At 38.1% G+C, this 20,441-nt stretch overlaps 1 long non-coding RNA gene across 1 annotated transcript in view; it reads right to left on the reverse strand.

Moving 5' to 3' along the window:
- Positions 1–9,308: 9,308 nt before the first annotated feature.
- Positions 9,309–20,441, reverse strand: part of LOC309846004 — an 853,728-nt gene continuing 842,595 nt past the window's right edge. Inside the window, exon 6 of the long non-coding RNA XR_014301672.1 lies at positions 9,309–9,462. This is a non-coding gene — a long non-coding RNA (uncharacterized lncRNA). The remainder of the gene's footprint in view (positions 9,463–20,441) is intronic.

Below are 20,441 nucleotides of genomic sequence, written 5' to 3' on the forward strand. Positions count from 1 at the left end.
AGAAGAAAAGGCATATGTTCACTTACACATGCCAGCTCTGTGAGATACAACCATTCTGGGAACATAGGAATAAGCTAGAATTGCTCTCTACCTGAAAGGACTCAGGTTCTAGAAAGTGAAACAGATGTGGTAGAAGTCTGTTCAAGGAGTCAACGAGTACAAGCAAGAACCAGACAAACATGACAGGGAACAGAAACACTGCGGTAACAGCGGGACCAAATACAGTGCATGCATAGGACAGTGTCTCAAGATATAAGAAGCGTTACGTATGACACTTTAAGAAATAAGTGCTTTATCCTCAAGGTATGGGAATGCCATGTTGAGATCTGCTTTCAGCTGTAGGTTTGACTGGATGGCAGACAAAACCAAAGAGAAGGAAACTTTAAAAGACAATTATAGCAAAGCATTTTTAAAAGCAAAGACAATTCTTACGCTTTCTTTGAGGTTCAGCTCTGGATTCACCTCCTTTATCAAGCTTCCCTGAGGCCTCCGGCCCACCAGGACTTTCTCTTGCTCTGAATCTCTGTTGATTCTGTCCTTGACCCAAGTTCCTACCTCGCACCAACAGCACTCTGCCTTCTTTCTTTTTTGATAAGTTTACATATCTGTGTTGCTTGGCATTGGCATCAAAATCTCCTTAAGGGTAAAGTTAACATTTAAGAGTGGTGAGTGTCCTTAATCCATGTGGAGGTGAAAGCAGACAGAGTGGGTGGAAACTATTTCCTCTGGTCCAGCGCCACCCACCCCCAAAAGTGACTTCCTGCAAATGTCTCCTGATGATGGTGCTAATGATACAACCTAACACTAACTGGCTTTGGCTTCATAATTAGGGCTGCATTTCGAATGTAGAAAATGTAGTCTCTGTATAGCATTCTCCTACCAAGAGTGTGAAAGTGAGGTTACCCTCTGAAAAGTAACTCGCTGGTAAAAGGAACTCTGTCTATAGGATGTGCCTGAAGATTACAAGGTCTCTCGGCTTAAAAACAGGGAGGTGAAGAACAATGTCCAGATTTTGCAGGATTGAAGAAGGAAGTGATAACCTCCCTGACGGCATTCACTGGAGATGAGGGGATGCTTGGATTGAGACACAGGGAAGCCAACGCAGGGGAAACAAAAATGTCAGCGTGCTGCTAGGTTGAGGAGGAGAGAGAAAAGAGGGGAGAGTATGTGTGTCTGGAGTGGGGGAGGGGGAGAGGTAGAAGAAGAAGGCGGAGGAGGAGGCAGAGAAAAAGGAAGCGGAGGTGAAAAAGAAGGAGGGAGAAGAAAAAAGAGAGGGGAAGGGGGAAGGAGAAGCAAAAAGACAGGAGAGACAAAAGAGAAAAGAGAATGAGAATATATCTGGCCAAAGCCTATGTTCTTGACACCAGAGTTGTAATCTGTGGGAAAAGATGGTTCAAAATCATTTCCCTTCCTCCGACCAACAATTCTCTACTTATTCAGGATGGGAGTGGCAACGGAGGCAGGCACACCTAAAGTCTTCCTTTTTGAACCAGTCCTTATCATTAGTCTCCACACCAGCAAAACAAAATTGGCCAAAAAACCCTTTGGACTTGTAGCGCTCACCTCCAGACCAGTGTTCCACAGAACTCAGCTTGGAAAATGATCTGTTAAATTACTCTGGCACTCTCTGTGAGAGGAAAGAAACACCACACAGACGAAAAACAATATATGGCTCAAATGATTTATAATTTGGTCATTTATGTAAATATTCGATAAATTACAGGTATATAAATATGTATATGACACTTACGCCAAGAATTTTTTTTTTTAAGATTTTATGTATTTATTTGACAGAGAGAGAAAACACAAGTAGATGGAGAGGCAGGCAGAGAGAGAGAGAGGGAAGCAGGCTCCCTGCGGAGCAGAGAGCCTGATGCGGGACTCGATCCCAGGACCCTGAGATCATGACCTGAGCTGAAGGCAGCGGCTTAACCCACTGAGCCACCCAGGCGCCCCACGCCAAGAATTTTATGTGAAGTCTGTGTGTAAGTTTTCTTTTCCTTGTTGAAAAGGGGAAGACAATTTGCTACTTGAGATCGTTGGTAGCAAATGTTTGTTTGGAGTCAGGGCCTTTCGTAACACTGGCAGCGATGGATCCCCCAGAAAAAGAAAACTTCTACCTCTTAAGCAACTTTCAAATTCCTGGATAAGCAACAGGCACACATATGCAATGAGGGGAAAATGACAAAATATTATAAAAACATATAATAGAGAACAGAGCAAATTTGCACACACGTATAATGGCATAAGGATTGGAACATTAGTCGTAAGAAGAGAAAAACAGGATAATCATATAATGCAAAACACACAGTTTTAAAAAAAGGAGATCGTGGGAGAGAAATCTGGCCTCACATGTATTAGTTGTGGGAAGCCTGGAAAAGTGACGCACTTTTCTCAGTCCTGATTTCTTCATCTTGAATATGTGTAAGACAATGTCTCTCTTTCAGGGTTATGGATATAAAAGACCTATACTGATCCTGAAATTCAATTTAGGGTGGCTCTCATTATTAGTTCATCCCTATTGTCATGTTGGACTCCACAGAAAGGAACATTGTTTCCTTTGGTTCATACTACCGCAGAAGAGACTTTGTAAAGATTGTTTATCTCCTGTAGTACCTTGATTTCATGCTAAATCCTCTCTTAGAATAAATAAATCCCTTCTAACGAAATGTTCCCTGTACTCACTCAGGGATTTCCCGCCACTCTGTGTAAAACCACTGCACACATTGTAGCAAGCTGTTAACCCCGGAGCAGGACTCTGCCTGACTGCCCTTTTAACTGCACAGCCCATTCCGCCAGGGTACCATCACTGCGCACCCCAGAATCCCCTTCTTCTCCACCCCTGTCTTCGTCTGCCCCTTGCTGAGGGTGACAGCAAGCTGCTGAGGGAAGAGCGAGCATCTTTCTGGTCCTGGCTCATTGAGGAAACCCACAGTCTGACCCTAGAAAGCCCTTTACCAAAGCCTGGAATCCTCTATTCACCTCGGCTTGATGCATTTTCCACACGCCCTCCCTCAGGTTCATAGTACTTTGTCTTCCCTCACGGCTCAGCGGATGATCTAGATCCTGCCTTTGGCTGACAAGACTGGGGACACCCCAAACAGAGAGTCTACAAAGCACAGGCCAGAAATGCCTGAAATTGTCTCTGATTTATCACCATTCTTCTCTTATGTAGTTTCTGGTGGTGTGTTGGGAGATTAACCATGACAGTTAATTTCTTTTTTAAGATTTTATTTATTTATTTATTTGACACAGAGAGAGAGATCACAAGTAGGCAGAGAAGCAGGCAGAGAGAGACGGGGATGCAGGCTCCTGCTGAGCAGAGAGCCCAAAGCTGGGCTTGATCCCAAGACCCTGGGATCATGACCTGTGCTGAAGGCAGAGGCTTAACCCACTGAGCCACCCAGGTACGCCCCAACCATGACAGTTAATTTTTAAAGTATTAGTTTACCATGTTAAATGTAGTTTTAATACTAAATCTTCATTTCAAAATTAATAACAGTCTTTCTTGTAAAATATGTGCAACAAAAGGAAAGGTTAAAGGCATAATTACATATAATGCTTGATTAATGTCAGGGACCTTTAAAGACAGTCTCTATGAGTGGATATTAAAGTAGTATTTCCAAATTAGAGAATTATGTCAACAGATCAGGATGATTTATTTGCTACCGTAAGATACATGTTAATATTTCCTTTAGTGGCTTTCAATGTGTTTTATTGATTCTAAAAACTATAATTTGGTATGAAAAAGCATTCTAGTCATCTTGGGTTTAAAAAAAAAATGCTATTCACCTCAATACCAAGATACCCAGCAATATGATTATCATATAACCAAAAACAGATGGTTAAATAGGGCCCTATCTTACCCGTAAATCCTAGACCTGCCATTATCCTAAGAGGGAAGTCATTGCTATAGAAAGATTGCACCCAAGAGCTCCTCAAAGAGCCTCAAGAAGAGAAATGCTTATATAAGGAACTAATCATTATAACTAGCACCACAACAACGAACACTTACTGAGTGTTTATGAGGCATGTCAGGTATTCTGCTAAGCATTTTACATCTCATTTCCTTCTAGGGACCAAGGGTAAAATATTTTGAAATTTGGGTGAAATGAATGTCTGGGCAGAATTGCTACCTCTGTAGATCATAAATAATAACAACAACAACAACATCAATAATAATAAATGATAGCAGCAACTTATTTATACTGTGTCTGATATTCTGCTGAGTGTTTTATATGTCCGATCTCATTTAATCCTCACAATTGTACATGGGGCAGCTATTAAGATGTGTATGTTACCAATTGTGAATCAGGTCTCAGATGATAAGTAACTTGCCCAAGATCACAGAATTTGTGTCAGAGTTCGGATCCAAATCCAGGCCTTACTTAAAGCCAGTGCCTTTAAATGTGATAGTATATTTATAACCACAATTTGCTGTAACCTGCTTTCACGAAATACAAAAGGGTAGCTTGCTAGGATAGTAGTATTCTAGTGACTTCTATCCAGAGAAGTCCATACCCAACAACATGGAAAGAGACAACACCGTGCCTCTTTCTCCCAAACTTTTGAGATCTATAGAAGCAAAAATTTCGGATTTGTGATGCTTTGTGAAAGAGAACCATATTTTACTTATAAAGGCAACAAGACTTCCATAAGTTTTTTCTTGATCCTTTATATTAAATCCTCCATACCCTTAAAAAATTTTGTCATTAGGTGATTTTAAAAATCTGTTATGAAATAATGGTAGTATTGGAAGCCATGAGAGAAGAAGACAGCCTTGATCTGATGCTGGACAAGAGAACCAAATGCCAGTTGGTCTCGCTAACAAGAGAAAGATCTGCTTCCTACTGTTAACACAGCAGTTACAATTTTGATCAGAAGCACAAACTTTTGATATTTATTCATTTGTTCACTCATCAGATATGTTTACTGAAAATGTACGTGGCTCTGGAACTGATGTCTCAGAGAAGAAAGACAAAGGCCTTGGTCTCAAGAATATTACGTTTAGTGAATCATATCTATATTTCCTTAAGTATGCATATTTAGAAAGAAATTCTCGGGTTTTTTCCCAGACTATAAGAGAACTTCTCTGTAAAGAGATGACACAATCATACAAAATGTACTGAATCTGGTATACTACTGGGGAGTCTTACTACAATGGAAACTTTCAATAAAATAATTGGGATAAAAGCCAGCCTGTGAGTGAGGAGTTTCCAGTAGCAGAGGGAATGCACCCCACTCATTAGAGGATGGTGTCAAAGAACCGTTGGGCTGAAGTTCACTTTCATTCATCTTGTGTCTTCTTTGGACTCCCTTCCCCAGCTATTTTCCACCACTTTAAAATATTCCCTATCAGTTTGGCCAAATGTGCATTGTGATGGAAAGGACATGGTACTTTCAGCAGAATTACTTAATTAGGTTTAAGTAAGCACTACGTGTCAAGTAGGGTAGGGTTGCTTTCTAGCCATAAAAATCTGCCCGTGATGCACGCTGCCTTCCCAAAGAGAGAAACAGTGATTGATGTGATGATAAAACAATGAAGGGAAGGATAAAGCCTGAGAGATAAAAGTCTCAAAAGGGGAATAAAGTAGGGTAGCAGCTGCCCCCATCTTAATTGAAGCATAAATTTCAGGAACAGGATCTGAGGTTTAATTTCAAACACATATTGGCAGAGAGTTTATTGCACGTGTATGTAACCGTGTATGTGATGAAAAACGTGAAAGTTAAATATTCGTCCTTTGTATGAAGCACTTTCAAACCATTTCTAAACAGAAAAAAGTTGCAAATGTAGAAGTTATGGATGATCACTGAGAGATACTGATTTAGTCAGCATTTAACCGAGACGAACAGAATCAGGGATGAGCAGGAACCGTACCAGGCACTGATGACACAGCACTAAATACATTTCTGTACTTGTGGGACTGACTATTCCGAGTTTATCGTTTCTCTCTGCACCCACCTTCCCTGCCCCTACCCCACCCAACGCCAGGGTCATTTTCTCTAAGCACAGATTCGACCACATCACCTCCCTATTTATAACACTGCCGCCCTGCTTCCAAAACATTCAGGTCCAGCCCCCACCTCTATCCTCTGACTCTTCCCTCATGAGTTCTGACTCTCTGAGGCAGCTTTCCCTTCTCCAAAGGTACCATTTATTTTCACATTAGGGTGGGCTTTGCCATACTGTGCCCCAGGCTTAGAACGCTGTCATACCCATTTTCCATTAGTTAAAATTCTTCCCACTTTTTAGCTGTACTGCCGAAATGCCTCCTAAGCCTCAAAGACCTTCTAATACTATCAGTTTTAACGGCCCCTCATCTTAATTTATGGAGAATTCTGTTTGAAATAGATCATTAAACTTTTTAGTTCATTTTCTCTAAAGTTGAGCTGGTTGCATGGCAGTCCCACTTTGCGAGATGAACTCAGGGCAGAGAGGGTTGTTGATTTGTTTCTGGACACTTAGTGCTTTACATGGGGTTGGAGAATGTTCACAGAGTCAATAAATATGTAGCCAAAAAGTATTAAAGATTCATATAAGACTTTTTAGACCGAATCAGCTATCTCCTTAAGTTCTCAAGGTTCTTTTTCCAGGAGACCTCAAAAATAAGAATGGTTGCACAGCTAAGAATGTCTCTTGCTCTCTGCAGAAAGTAGGGGACACATTGCATACACAGAGGCTGCCGTGTACCTGAACCACCTTGGAGACTGCCTATCCCGTCCCATGGGGCATACTATTATCAGAAGTACTTCCAAAAATCCCATCTTTTATGTTTTGTCTTTCTAGCTTAATATTGCTTCTACATACAAGCATACAAAAATATAATCCTGAGCTACACAAACCTTTACTTTTAAAATGCTTTAAGGAAGAAAAAATGCTTTTAAGCTAAGGAACAGTACAAATATTTATGGCTTTGTTATAAACTTCTGAGAAGCAGAATTGGGAAGCCTTGACACTGTTAACTTTACGGCAAAGCTAACATGCATCGCTATAAAAAATGCAACTGCCCTTCTCATAACACAGAACAAAAATGAATTTAAAACCAATATAAACTATAAAGCTATAATGTATAAATTTTCTGCTCATTTTTAAAGAGTTAACCTTTAACTGGGAAAATGTATGAATTCACTGTCAAATCTTTTATGTTCTTGGGGCCCTTCTACATCATATGTTTTTATACAAAAAAACAAAACAGTGGAAGTTACTATCTCTGTGCCTCCTAATCAACAGGATTCACTGCAAAAGACTGTCCAAAGAGAAAAGATGTTATGTTTCTTTATAATACTCAGATCAAAAGCCCTTGTATATGTTTTCTATATTAATAACCTATACAATTCAGAAAGATAAAGTATTCTAAAGAATAAAAACTCTGATCTCACAGTAGAGGAGAGTTCTTGCCTATGTGACATTATAAATAAGTGCTAATAATTGAATTATCACATGATTACCTTCAAAATAGATTTAATTTTATCCTTCTCCCTTTTGTCTATTTCTTCTAAGTCTGATGGTTTAACAGCCAACCCAGTTTTGTTGAAAATAGAGAAGTAAACACAATCAGGATGAAATTTATTTTGGACTCAAGAGACTAAGACTTAAACATTTAAGAATATGTAAGTCTACCATGAAGCATTCTTGCTTTAATTAGTTGCTTGATTTTAATGCTACAAAGCCTGGAAGTAGGTTGAGCTTTATTCCCCCCAAATTCCCCATTTTGATGTCCCTTTTAGATACAGACTAGCAGAAGTTTTCTAAATATGGATAACCAACCTTGCCACCAACCAGGACAATTGTCCACCAATCAGTTCATCAATAAAGGTTTGGGCCATGAGTCTGGTGATCTAAACTCCTTCTAACAAATTTGAAATCTGTGACTATTTGAGTTTTTTACCTACCTGATATTATCATCTTAGAGACAAATAAGTTATTATGGCATTGGGAGGGATATTTATCAAACTTTAAAGAATCAATTATTCTCAGTCACTTGAGAAGTTCTCTTTTACATCCAATAATTATCTTGAGCTCTAATTTATTGACTGAGGCCCATTTAGTCACAGAAAGTAAGAGAGCTGTATTTGTAAAGAGGTCAAGTGACTCAGAATAATTGCCCTCCTTTTTTTTTTTTTTTTTTCTCAGTTAATGAAGTTTACTTATGTTTTCTGTTTCTGTAATTGAACTTAGAGAAAATCTTGTTTGGGGTGCATAAAATTCCAAGAAGCTGTAAAAGCTTCGATGGTCTTTAAGTCAGAGCCCAAGAATAACTTGTGGTTCTCCCAGGTGTTTGTTGATGACACCTTCAAATTATCTTATGGAGGAGGAAGACAGTTAAGAAGCTCTGACCAGGAATTTGAGAGGCAAAGTGGGGAGTTTGGGGGGTAAGAAAGGAAAAAATGAAACAAAATGGGATCGGGAGGGAGACAAACCATAAGAGACTCTTAATCTCATGAAACAAACTGAGGGTTGCCAGGGGGAGGGGGGTAGGGAGAGGGTGGTTGGGTTAAGGACATTGGGGAGGGTATGTGCTATGGTGAGTGCTGTGAAGTGTGTAAACCTGGCGATTCACAGACCTGTATCCCTGGGGCTAATAATACATTATATGTTAATAAAATTTTAAATAAAAAAAGAGGATCTGACTAAATATGGGTAATAGTGGAGAAGAGTTTCCAGGATGCAATAGAGAAAAGCAGCAAAAAGAATATTTGAATAAAAGCATAACATCGTAAATTCTAGGAGCCACAGTAATACCAAAGTATGTCACTGTATCAGCATTTTAAATAATACTTAGAGGAACAGAAATTAAAGGGATAAATATAAATAAATGAGGTAGAATAGTTGGCATTATCTTCTAAATTAGAGTAACCTTGAGGCATATTTATAAGATCATATACTATAAAATGACACTCACATTTCTATATCATGTAAAATACAACTACTAAACAGCCACACTTTCCCTACAGAATCTTCAAAAGTACAACTGCTTATCCCATTACAGTTCAGAGGAGTTACTTAAAGGGGAAAAGTCCTTAGTTTGCAATTTTGGGCTGTTGCATTAACCTGAATCCATAATATCTTGTACAGCTTTATGTGTATCTTAAAATAACTCCTCTCTCCTCTTGAGAAAAAAAAATGAACTCAATTATTACGACACACATTCTCCTAAATCCAAGGGAGTACCATTCTTCAACAACCTGTTCAGTGGACTTAGAAAATAAATAGAAAAGCTATACATTATTCAATACCTCTTGGCAATGCATGAAAGCCCTGAGAGCAAGTAATAAATGATCGGATGTCTTCCTCAGTCTTACCTGGTTTACTCTTTTTAACAATCCAACCCTTGCTGTCCACCATGCAAAGCTCCTGGCCACTGGGTGAAATCCAAACTGGGTCGTTGATCATGGTAATCCCAACATGTCACGGGCAGCAGCATCTCTCAGAGTCCCACACGCCAACTGCTTGAAGTGAACCTGCAACAAACACGGTATTTCTTCATTTTAATTGAAAAATAGTGAACCATGTCCTAGGTCCAGCAGGCATCACTACTTAATCAATAACGGAATCATAAAGGAGTATGCGAGGGGCTATAACTGCCTCTCAAGATGCTGATAAACATTAAAGCCAGAAGACGGAAGTTTATGTGCTACAAAAGGTGTTTTTGCTGAGTGCACGCTCCTCTTAACAGTATTATTGATCTGTTTGAGCTGTCAGTGTAAATAAACATTACTGATATTAAAACTCACATCTTCTATGGTGTGTACCCCTTCTCCTTCATGTAGGTGACCACTTGGAGAACCCAGAATATTTTTCTGTCTCTACCCAGCCTACTCTCAGTCTAACTGAGCAGTATGGTTCAACAGGGCCAAACTCAGCTAAAGAAAAATCCACATGATGGTTTAGATCAAGGAGAGTTTCCTTTGTCAGCTCTGACACTCTGGCCAGCGTCAACATTCCCTGCATACAACTTGCGTCACGGGCTCGTATGTGAGAAAGGCCTTTGAGGGGCATATATGAGATGCTGCAAATTCAACAGTCACCTTATCCATATGGAGACAGAGACTACAAAAGAGTAACCAATAGGAAAACATTGTAGGAGGAATTTGTGCACAAAGGAAATGCCCATGACCCAGGAAAGTAGATGAGGAAATTTGGGGACAATCTACCACATATCTACTATTTCACTATTTGTGTCCATATAAGAAATATGCTGTTTAAACTTCATAAGTATATTTGACTTCCATTCAAGGAGAAAAAAAAAAAACACTCATGCACAATCAACAACTCCAATTTGGCCTCATTCCTTCCACACAAAAAATTCTGTTCAACAGAAGTTAAGAAGGACACTAGTGAACAGATTAACTTATTGGGCTTCCCAGAAGTAACTCTCAGATTGTTGAGCTACAACAAATAAATTTAGTTATGCATGTAGAAAACCAGAATTATTACTAGTTTCTAAAGAGTGCCACAGAAAGGGCTGAGAGGTCATTCTAAGTCTGTAGGGGGACTTGCATGGATGACTGTGTGCAGCAGATTCATGGACACATGTGCAAAATCTGATTTTAACAAGCCATAAAATGATACAGCTTCATGCACCTGTGATTGGAGCTTTACCTATTACCAGATGTCAATGCAGAGATGTCGTTAAGAGGTACAGTAGTGAGAGATCCTCTTGTGCCATGTCAGCAAAAATGGTAAGAAGGCAAGAGGTTGACGTCAAGTGCGTACCTCTGAATAAAATGCAATGCTTCAAAATCAGTCCTTAAAAGGAGAGGCATGCATGCCTGTGAATGATCATAAGTGATCGTTCTGCAATTCAGAACAGGAATGTCGATGCTATTAGTGACACACATAGATACCCACACACCTAGATCCCCCAGCTCTGCCCTGCTAGCAAACACACACACACACACACACATACACACACATACCCCTCAAAGCCAGAATGTTCCAAGTATGTTGATCCAAGCTCTGGCATTCGCTAACTGAAACCTTGGTCAACTTGCGGATGCAAAATGTTTTTATTCATGCCAAAAATCATTCTATTTCTTTGCTACTTTATGTACGCTCTAAAAATGATCAAAAGAATTTCCTTACAAAACAAATCTGTTCTCATGAGTGTAATCTTTTTTTGGTCTCTTGGCAGTCATGTAGGATATTGAAAGAAGTCATACACTGGTGGACCTAATGATAGTGAAGTGTTTATAAACCTAATCTCCAAGCTCCCAAACTGATTTCCCCAAAATGGAAACATTTTGAAAGCTACTTGCTCTGGAAGCACCTGCCTGTTGGTGTGACTTCTCCAACTTTAGTTCTGCGACTTACTACAAAAGAGTAAAAATCAGTATATCAGGGTAACTACTTGCTTCCTAAAAGGGGTTTTATTTCATTATACAAAAACGATGCTATTGATCCCTTCCTTGAAGGGGTAGGTTTTGTGTATTTCTTTCATTATTGATGGTTTTTCACTGACTATCGATCACTGACTTATCCATTAACCTACTTACTCATTTCACAGACTTGGATAGAGTACCTCAGTTGTTCCGGGTAAGGGATTTGGTGCCAGATACAAAATGAAAAGACACACATTTCCCCCTAAATATGATTGCCATCTATTCTATTCTGATTTAGTTGGCATATATTTGTGACAAAGAAAGGAAGTCACATTGGACCAAATCAAAATAATTGGCTTTATTTTATATCCTCCTCCTAGATGACTGGGCCATGGGATTTTATAAAGTTTGTCAGTGAGTACAGCATTATAAGCCAAAGGCAAAGCCACAATCTAAAATGACCGATTCATACAGCTGACTCATACAAAGCTTTTACTGGATGCGATGGTTTTGCATCGCTCTGAAGGTTTTTTTCCCCATAAGTCAACTAAATGTCAAAATAGCTCAGAAAAATCGAACCAATTAGTACCCAGTGTTTCTGGCATCCACCATGGAGTCAGTGTCCCTCCCCCGGGGTGTGTGTACTGGGCATCACATACAGTCCTGTGCAATCTACATCCTAGTTCAGATTCTTGTTTTAACAGGTGGGAGTAGGGCCTGTTGTACAACAAGTTGCTTCACGCAATTTTTGTATAACCCACTCCAAGTATTTTCTCAAAGAAGATCCATAAAATACAAAAAATTAAATGCATGTGCTTTTCTCAAAGAGAAGTCCACGAGGCATTCCTGAGAACTACTGATTCTATGACATCGATTTGAAACTTTATTCTATGACTGACATTCATCATGAAAAAAAAAATGCTTAAAATAAATTTTTCCCTTCTCTCTCTCTTTTTAAATATGCAATTGAATAGGAACATGAAAACAAAAAAGAGACTGAAAATCCTTTAAATGAGACTCCTGGAAATTAAGTGAGTTTTACAAAAATCAATATGGTTTCCAAACAGTTTAATTTTCTTCTATTTTCTCATCTTATGTTTTTTGAGTCTCGGCTTATTACTGGGATGACTTGTCTGAGGATAAGCCTTTTCAAATATAAATGCCATTCTCTCTCTCTCTCTTTTTGAAATTGTATTCTTTTAAAAATGAATTTTGGGGGCACCTGGGTGGCTCAGTGGGTTAAGCCTCTGCCCTAGGCTCAGGTCATCATCCCAGGGTCCTGGGATCGAGCCCCGCATTGGGCTCTCTGCTCAGCAGGGAGCCTGCTTCTCCTTCTCACTCTGCCTGTATGTGATCTCTTTCTTTCTGTCAAATAAATAAATAAAATCTTCAAAAGAATGAATTTTGAATCAATGCATCATACTGTATGTAAATTATACCTCAAAAATGTTGATTTAAATTTTGTTAATGAATTTCTGACAATGTTCAAAAAGGTCAAGCAGGGGCATGGTATACAGAACCTGTTGATAAAACACTGTTATCCATGAATTTAAAACAAACAGGACCAAAATAAAATCTGAAAATAGTAGAAGAAATTTGAATATTCACAAACTATTTTCTTGCTTCTTGGTCTGGCCTTAAGTGCTTTGTAATTGACTTTTGGTCTTCTTTGTCTTTCTTTATGCACGCTACCACTACCCTTTCAGTTTATCTTACTGCTTTGAAGAGACCTTTCCAAAGGATCCCCTCAGCACTTAGGCACTCACTTTATAGGTTATTGATTTGCACTTGTTGAGATGTTGCTCTTTAAACTTCATCTCAGGGATGTGCTTCCTCTCCCCCATGGAGTCCTGCTGCACAGCCCCCTGGGTAGCTCGATGCATTTTGCAGCTCTGTATCTAGGTTACTCATTTCCCCCACAAAAACATGAAGAATATAAACATTAAGAATATAGGAATAAATGGGTTATCAATGATCAAAGTTGTGAGGCTTTCTGCCTTGCCTCAGAAATTTCAAATAGGTCCATTTCATAGGTGAGACTGGGAAAGAGAAGGCACCACCATTTTTAGTGACAACATGACTGCTTCTAGATCCTTTTATTCTTCTTCATTTAGTCAGATGTAAAAGTCACAGATTATTTCCCAGCAGGCGGGGGTTATCAACAAAAATGTCTATGCCTGTTGCCATCTTAGGTATAGTTTCTCATTTCTCAAAAACCATCCGAAGTCATGGAATAACATCCACTTCAAGATGATTAAAATAAGAGCCAGAGAGTTTACGTTATTGTCCAAGGACATAGAGCCTTTGCAAAATGGAGCTGAACTGCAGTTAATTGATAGTGCTGTACTGTCGATTCCACGTTCTTAGAAATTGAGTTTGAGAGATTTGCTTAATACATAGATGAAAATCTGAGTCTCGGGGAAATGAAGTGACATACGAGGGGTTGTTAGGATCACAGGAGGATCTGGATGAGGACATAAACCCACGATGCACCTGTATTTCTAATACACCGTGCTCTCACCCAGCTTACTTAGCATGGTGTCTAAACAACTTTATAGATTTCCAATTCACTTGGATTTTACATAACCATGCTTTATTTTAGAAAGGAGATAGAAAGGAGATACCAAAAGTCAACAAACAAAATAACAGGATTTCTGAGCACTCAATTTTAAATGAGTTTAATTCTCTGAAAGCAACAGATGACAACTTTCTCTCCCTCTTTCAAGCCATTTTTTTTTCCCAATGAAAAAAATACAGACACAAGGAGAAGACTGTGATGATAGATTGTGACAAAGACTATGATTAGATTGAAATATAAATAGTGCCTTGGCGTTTTGTGGATGCTCATTTGGTATGTTTAGCTACATTATGAGTAATTACAAACTTAAAATAATCTTCCAAGATACTCATTTAATATTTTTACTTTGGAAACCCGACAGGCAGGAAGCCCCTTGAGTAAGGAAAAACAAATTTTAGGGCAATCCTATCAATATCTGAGAATACAGTGCCTGATGCTCACAGACGACAATGCTCCTCCTTGTTGCTGTATTTGCTCAAAGACACCTCATTCTGCATTTGATTTCAATCTATAAACTCTGACATTCAAGTAGTCCATATTCTTGCTTGTATTTTCCTAAAACAAGGGATCGAATTAGTCACATTTCTACAGATGACACCTGTCTCTGCACTTTTAACTTTGTCTCCTGTGTTTTCCCTTCTTTGTTCCTTTTTTTCCTCTTTCCTCTTTTTCATCCTTTCCACATTATCTTCATCTCTTTCTTCTTTCTTCCCATCCTTCCTTTCACTCTCTCTTCTTTTCCTTCCTTACTGCCTTTGCATTCAACAAATATTTAAGCATCCATCGCATTCTGTGTGATATGCGGGGCTCTGAGCCCAAGACAAGTACAAAGACTCAGTTCCCGCCCCGGTACTGTTCATAGTCTGGCAAAGAAGGGGACAAAGAAGTAAACCCGGCCATCATGGAAGAGGGGCAGGGACCCAATCTATATTGACTTTGGAATATGTCATACTTGAGGAGAAAAAAAATTCATAATGTGACCTTAGCTTGGCAGATCTCATCAAATTAAAATTTGTCAAGCATACTTAATCATCCCTTGGAAGGTCCAAATACCTCACTCAGAGTTTTCTCCAGTTTAAAAGAGTGATTCTTCAAATTCTCGGAGCTCATGAACAAGTGTCTCAGGGGCAGGTGTACCTCTTACATGCGAACTTACATACCAGAAGCCAATGAGCCAGGTGACAGTTAACTGAAGGAGGCAAACTTAGCCTAAGGGCATTGTAGACAACATTTTACAAACTATTTTTGTCAGAAAGAACACCTCTGTGAACAGGTTTTGATGCCTGACCACCAGTTTGAGATCCTGCCTTACAATCACTGGTCACCACCCACTGCTATTTTGGCAAAATCCATGGTAGGTTAAAACGTCTCCCCACAGTCTTTCTAGAGGGAAAGGGAAAAGCCATCTAAGGCCAGCTCATCAAAATCACCAATGAATATGTTTAGTAGCGTGGATTTTTGGGCTCCACCCCAGAATTAATAAATCCTCATTTTTGGAGTGAGATTAGGAATTCTGCTGGTGACAATTCCCTAGATTATACTTACACATACTATCGTTTAAGAAACACTCTCCTAGAACAAAACCTATTTTTGACATTGCCATTGTACTTCTTCAACTGTTAATTTTTAACTTATTTCTCTTTTAATTTCAAATAAATTAGCCTATTTTAGAAAAATTATTCTCCCATGAACTGCATAAATTGAGAAATCTCTTTTTATGATCAATATTTTTCCTTCAAATATTTACAAAATTATTTTAATGTTCAATACACATGATCTTCATCATTCTCTTTATTTAATAAAGCTTTATTGTTTTCAACACTAAAGAGACTCCCTAAGACTCAAGAGAAACCATGATGAAAGACAATTATAAAATAATTATAAGAAAGGAGGAATCAAGTTCTCTTTGGTATAAGAAGCCACTGTACCTAGAATGGGGAGCAGGAAATGAAGGGGGTTTGGTGATCTCATATAATATATATATATATTTTTTTTAAGTGGGGAGCATGAGTGCATGTGTGAAAGAACAAGTGTGGGAGGGGCAGAGGGAGAGGTAGAAAGAGAGACTCAGGCAGGCTCCCTGCCAAGTGCAGAGTCCAAGGACATGATGTGACCCTGAGATCATGACCTGAGCCAAAATCAAGAGTTGGATCGTCCAGCTTAACTGACTGAGCCACCGAGCACCTCTTTCTTTTCTATTTCTAATGCCTGGTCTAAGCACAATATTCTACTTTACCCCAACATCAGGTACCTAGAGATAAAATATGAAAGCGACACTATAATTTTTGGTTTGTTTTTGTTTTTGTTTTTGTTTTCAACTGTTCAGAAACTGACACACTCCTCTTCCTCTGAGCTCTCTGACTTTTATTAGGAAAGCAGGATGGACCTTGAATTATTGCATTATTATTGCCTGTTGCATTATTAATGTAAGGATAATCTTAGAGAAAAGAGAAATCCTTTCCCTGATACCTGGGGGAAAGAGAGGGGCTTGAAAGTGAGCTAAACTCAACCAATATGACCTCACCTTGGATGTTTGAAAGAATGACACAAAGATTTAAAAAATCTGTGTGTGTGTGTGTGTGTGTGTGTGTGTGTATTTTAAGGTCAGACTCATACCAGTAGCGACTAAAGCACAGGTTTTCTGCAGCGTGACCTTATGTATTTTTCCAGCACCTAGCCTTTCGAGCTTTCTTGTTTCTTTCCATATGCTATTTTGTGAGCTTTGAATCTCCTCCTAAATTATTTTCCTGTTTAAGAGAGCCAGAGTCATTTTCTAATACTTTCAACTAAAAATTCTGACCAATACATAAATTTGCTTTTTAGATTGATAGAAAGTGTAGTAGGACCCCCTTGGGAGACTGAGTCAAAGTAACATGGAGTATATCAAAGAGAATAGCAAAAAAGAGAAGAAGGCAGGAAAAAGGAAATTTAAATAGAAAAATTGTGTCTGAAATTATGATGCATGTAGTAAAATCACCAATAAAATGGAAAGTCTATCTAGTAAGTTGCAGATCAGGTATTTCAGCAAATGCCTTAACTGTGCTACTTATCAATGCTTTTAAGGAGAACATAGAGAATATCTTCCAGATATAATGGGATAGCTAAACAATTGATAAAGGAGATTTTCAACTTTTAATGTTTGACACCCTTCTCCTGGGCTCTCCATGAAACCAGTACTTTAATTTTTACCAAGGTCAGAAAAACGTAACCAAACTTCAAAGCATTGACTCTACTTCTGCCCTGAGCACACACTGTACATCTGCTTAGTTAATAACTAAAAAAAACATTTCAAGCTAAAGAGTAAAATCTCCCAAAGTTACACTGCACATTCTAAAAGCATAAGATAAAGTTTGTAATTATCTGGAATGTCCTTTGTCATGAAAATTCGTAACTCTTGATATAGCAAAAAAATACATATTTCTTCTCCAATGTTATGTCAGTAAGATATCAATAAATCGAGGGGAAAAACAATGAATGCAACCATTTTAACTATATTACCAAACTAAAGAAAAATCATATAATCATTTTAATAGACACAAAATAAGTGTTTGACAAAATCCAACAACTATTCCTGAGTAAAAGGAACTTTGAGCAAACAGGGAACAGATGGTAATTTCATCAACTGATACAGGACACTATAAATGACTAAAGAAAATATCACAATAGTGAAAGATGCTTTCTCCCTAAGGTCAGGAAAATATAAGGATGTTAGTTCCCACAATTGCTATCCAAGATTATAAAGCAAATCCTATCCAGCTCAATAAGGAAAGAAATAAATAGCATCCACATTGAAAAGGAAGAAGTAAACTGTCTTTATATACAGATAATATGATTTCCTATGTGGGGAAAATCCAGTGGAATCCACACAAAGGCACTAAGACTGATTAATGTGTGTGTTTAACAAAGTTGCATAATACATGCATTGCATGCAAACAACAATGTAATTCCATATTCTAGAAACAAAACATTAGGCATTTGAAATTTACAAAAAACTTCAATACCATTTAGCATAGCACAAAATTACATTAAATACATGGAGATAAATCTAGCACAAAATATGTGCAAGACCTGTATAGTGAAAACTATAAAATACTGCTGACAAAAATTAAAGACCTATATAAATATAGAGATATACTGTGTTTCTGAGTTGGAAAGCTCATTATTGTTAGAATATCAATTTCCCCCAAATTAATCTATCCTTTAATATTATCACAACTTCAGTGGGATATATTTTTTAATTTTTTTTATTTGACAGAAATCACAAGTAGACAGAGACAGGCAGAGAGGAGGAAGCAGACTCCCTGCTGAGCAGATATAGGGCTTAATCCCAGGACGCTGATGTCATGACCTGAGCCAAAGGCAGAGGCTTTAAACCAATGATCCACCCAGGTGCACCCTTCAGGGGATATTTTTAATAGAAATTACAAACTGATTCTAGGAGCACCTGAGTGGCTCAGTCAGTTAAGTGTCTGTCTGCCTTTGGCTAAGGTCATGATCTCAGGGTCCTGGGATCGAGCCCCATGGGCCCCATGCTCAGTAGGGAGTCTGCTTCTGCCTCTGTCCCCTCTCTTGCTCATGCTTTCTACCTCTCTCTCAAATGAATAAATAAAATCTTTTTAAAAAATTACAAACTAATTCTAAAATTTGTATGAAAATGCAAGAGCCTAGAATACCCTCTGCACCCCCTCAAAAAATCTTTTAAAATTAAGAATGAGTTTGAAGGACAAATGATACCTTATTGCAAGACTTATTAAAAAACTACATTTATCAGGTTATCAAGAGTGGATCGGTATGAAAACAGACAACTAGATAAATAGGACAAAACAGAGTATAAAAATAGACCCACATATAGATGGATAATTGGTTTTCAACAAAGATACAAAGACAATTCAGTGAAGAAAGCATAGTCTTTTCAACAGTGGGCTCTAGAACAACTAGGTATTTGTGCACGTGTGTGCATGCATATGTGTGACACACACACACAAAGAAAGAAGAAAAATAATTTTAAAACCTCTTACCTCAGACCATATAATACAGAAAAATTCATTCAAGGATCATAGTCCTAAAACTAGAAAAAACTAGAAAGCCTCTTGAGGAAAACAAAGGAAAATCTTTATGTTTTTGGGTTAAAGATTTCTTACATACTATACCAAAACCTAATCCATTAAAAAAATAATAATAAAAATAAATTAGATTATTCAAAATTCAAAACTTTCTGCTTTGTTAAGAAAATGGAAAAAAAAATCTCAGAAGCTGGAGGAAATATTTAAAATATTTAAAAGTTATATAAAGAACCTGTATCTAGAATATATAAAGAACTCAAAATTCAATCATAAGAAAACAAAAAACTCAACTATGAAAAAAAAAAAGATTTGAATTGACACTTACCAAAGAAATTATATGGATGACAAACCAGTACATGAAATGACGCTCAGCATCATCAAAATAGCCTTAGGTAAAGTCCTTAGGTAAGGGAAATAAAAACCACCATGAGAGGGGCGTCTGGGTGGCTCAGTGGATTAAACCGCTGCCTTCGGCTCAGGTCATCATCTCAGGGTCCTGGGATCGAGCCCCGCATCGGGCTCTCTGCTCAGCAGGGAGCCTGCTTCCCTCTCTCTCTCTGCCTGCCTCTCCGTCTACTTGTGATTTCTGTCTGTCAAATAAATAAATTAAAAAAAATCTAAAAAAAAAACAAAACACCATGAGATACCACTATACACCTGTTGGATTACCTAAAATTAAAAAGGCTGGCCATCCATATCAAGTGTCGGCAAGTTTATGGAGAACCCCAAACTCCTATAATACTGATGCGAATATAAAAGGTACAACAGTTTTGTTATTTTCTTTTCTTTTCTTTCTTTCTTTCCTTTTATTTTTTTAACAGCTCTGTGAAGGTATCATTGGAAGAACCATAAGATATTTGAAGTATACAATGTGATGATTTGCTATGCATAAATATTGTGAAAGGATTTCTTATATGAAGTTAGTTAACATCAGCCACCACTTCACATATTTCTTTGAGGAGGAGGGGGTTAGTGAGAACATTTAAGTTCTACTTTCTTAGCAAATTCCAATTATAAAATACAGTGTTATCAACTATAATTGCCACGTTACACATTATTTCTTTAGCTTTTACTCATCTTATAACTGAAAGTTTATACCTTTAACCAACGTCCTATTTCCCTTACCCTCCAGCATCTGGCAACTGGTGGAAAGCAGTTTGAAGTTTCTTACAAATTTTAACACACGCTGGGGGGCCTGGTGGCTCAGTGGGGTAAGCCTCTGCCTTCAGCTCAGATCATGATCTCCGGGTCCTGGGATTGAGCCCCGCATTGGGTTCTCTGCTCTGGCGGGAAGCCTGCCTCTCTGACTACTTATGATCTCTCTCTCTCTCTCAATCTCTGCCAAATAAATAAATAAATAAATAAAATGTTTTTTTTTTTTTTAAAAGAATTTTAACAGAGACCAACTATATGATCTAGTCATTCAACTTCTAGGTCTATTTTCACAAGAAATGAAACATGCCCATACAAAGATTTAT

The sequence above is a fragment of the Mustela nivalis genome (assembly GCF_964662115.1).
Source record: "Mustela nivalis genome assembly, chromosome: 13".
Taxonomy (NCBI): domain Eukaryota; kingdom Metazoa; phylum Chordata; class Mammalia; order Carnivora; family Mustelidae; genus Mustela; species Mustela nivalis.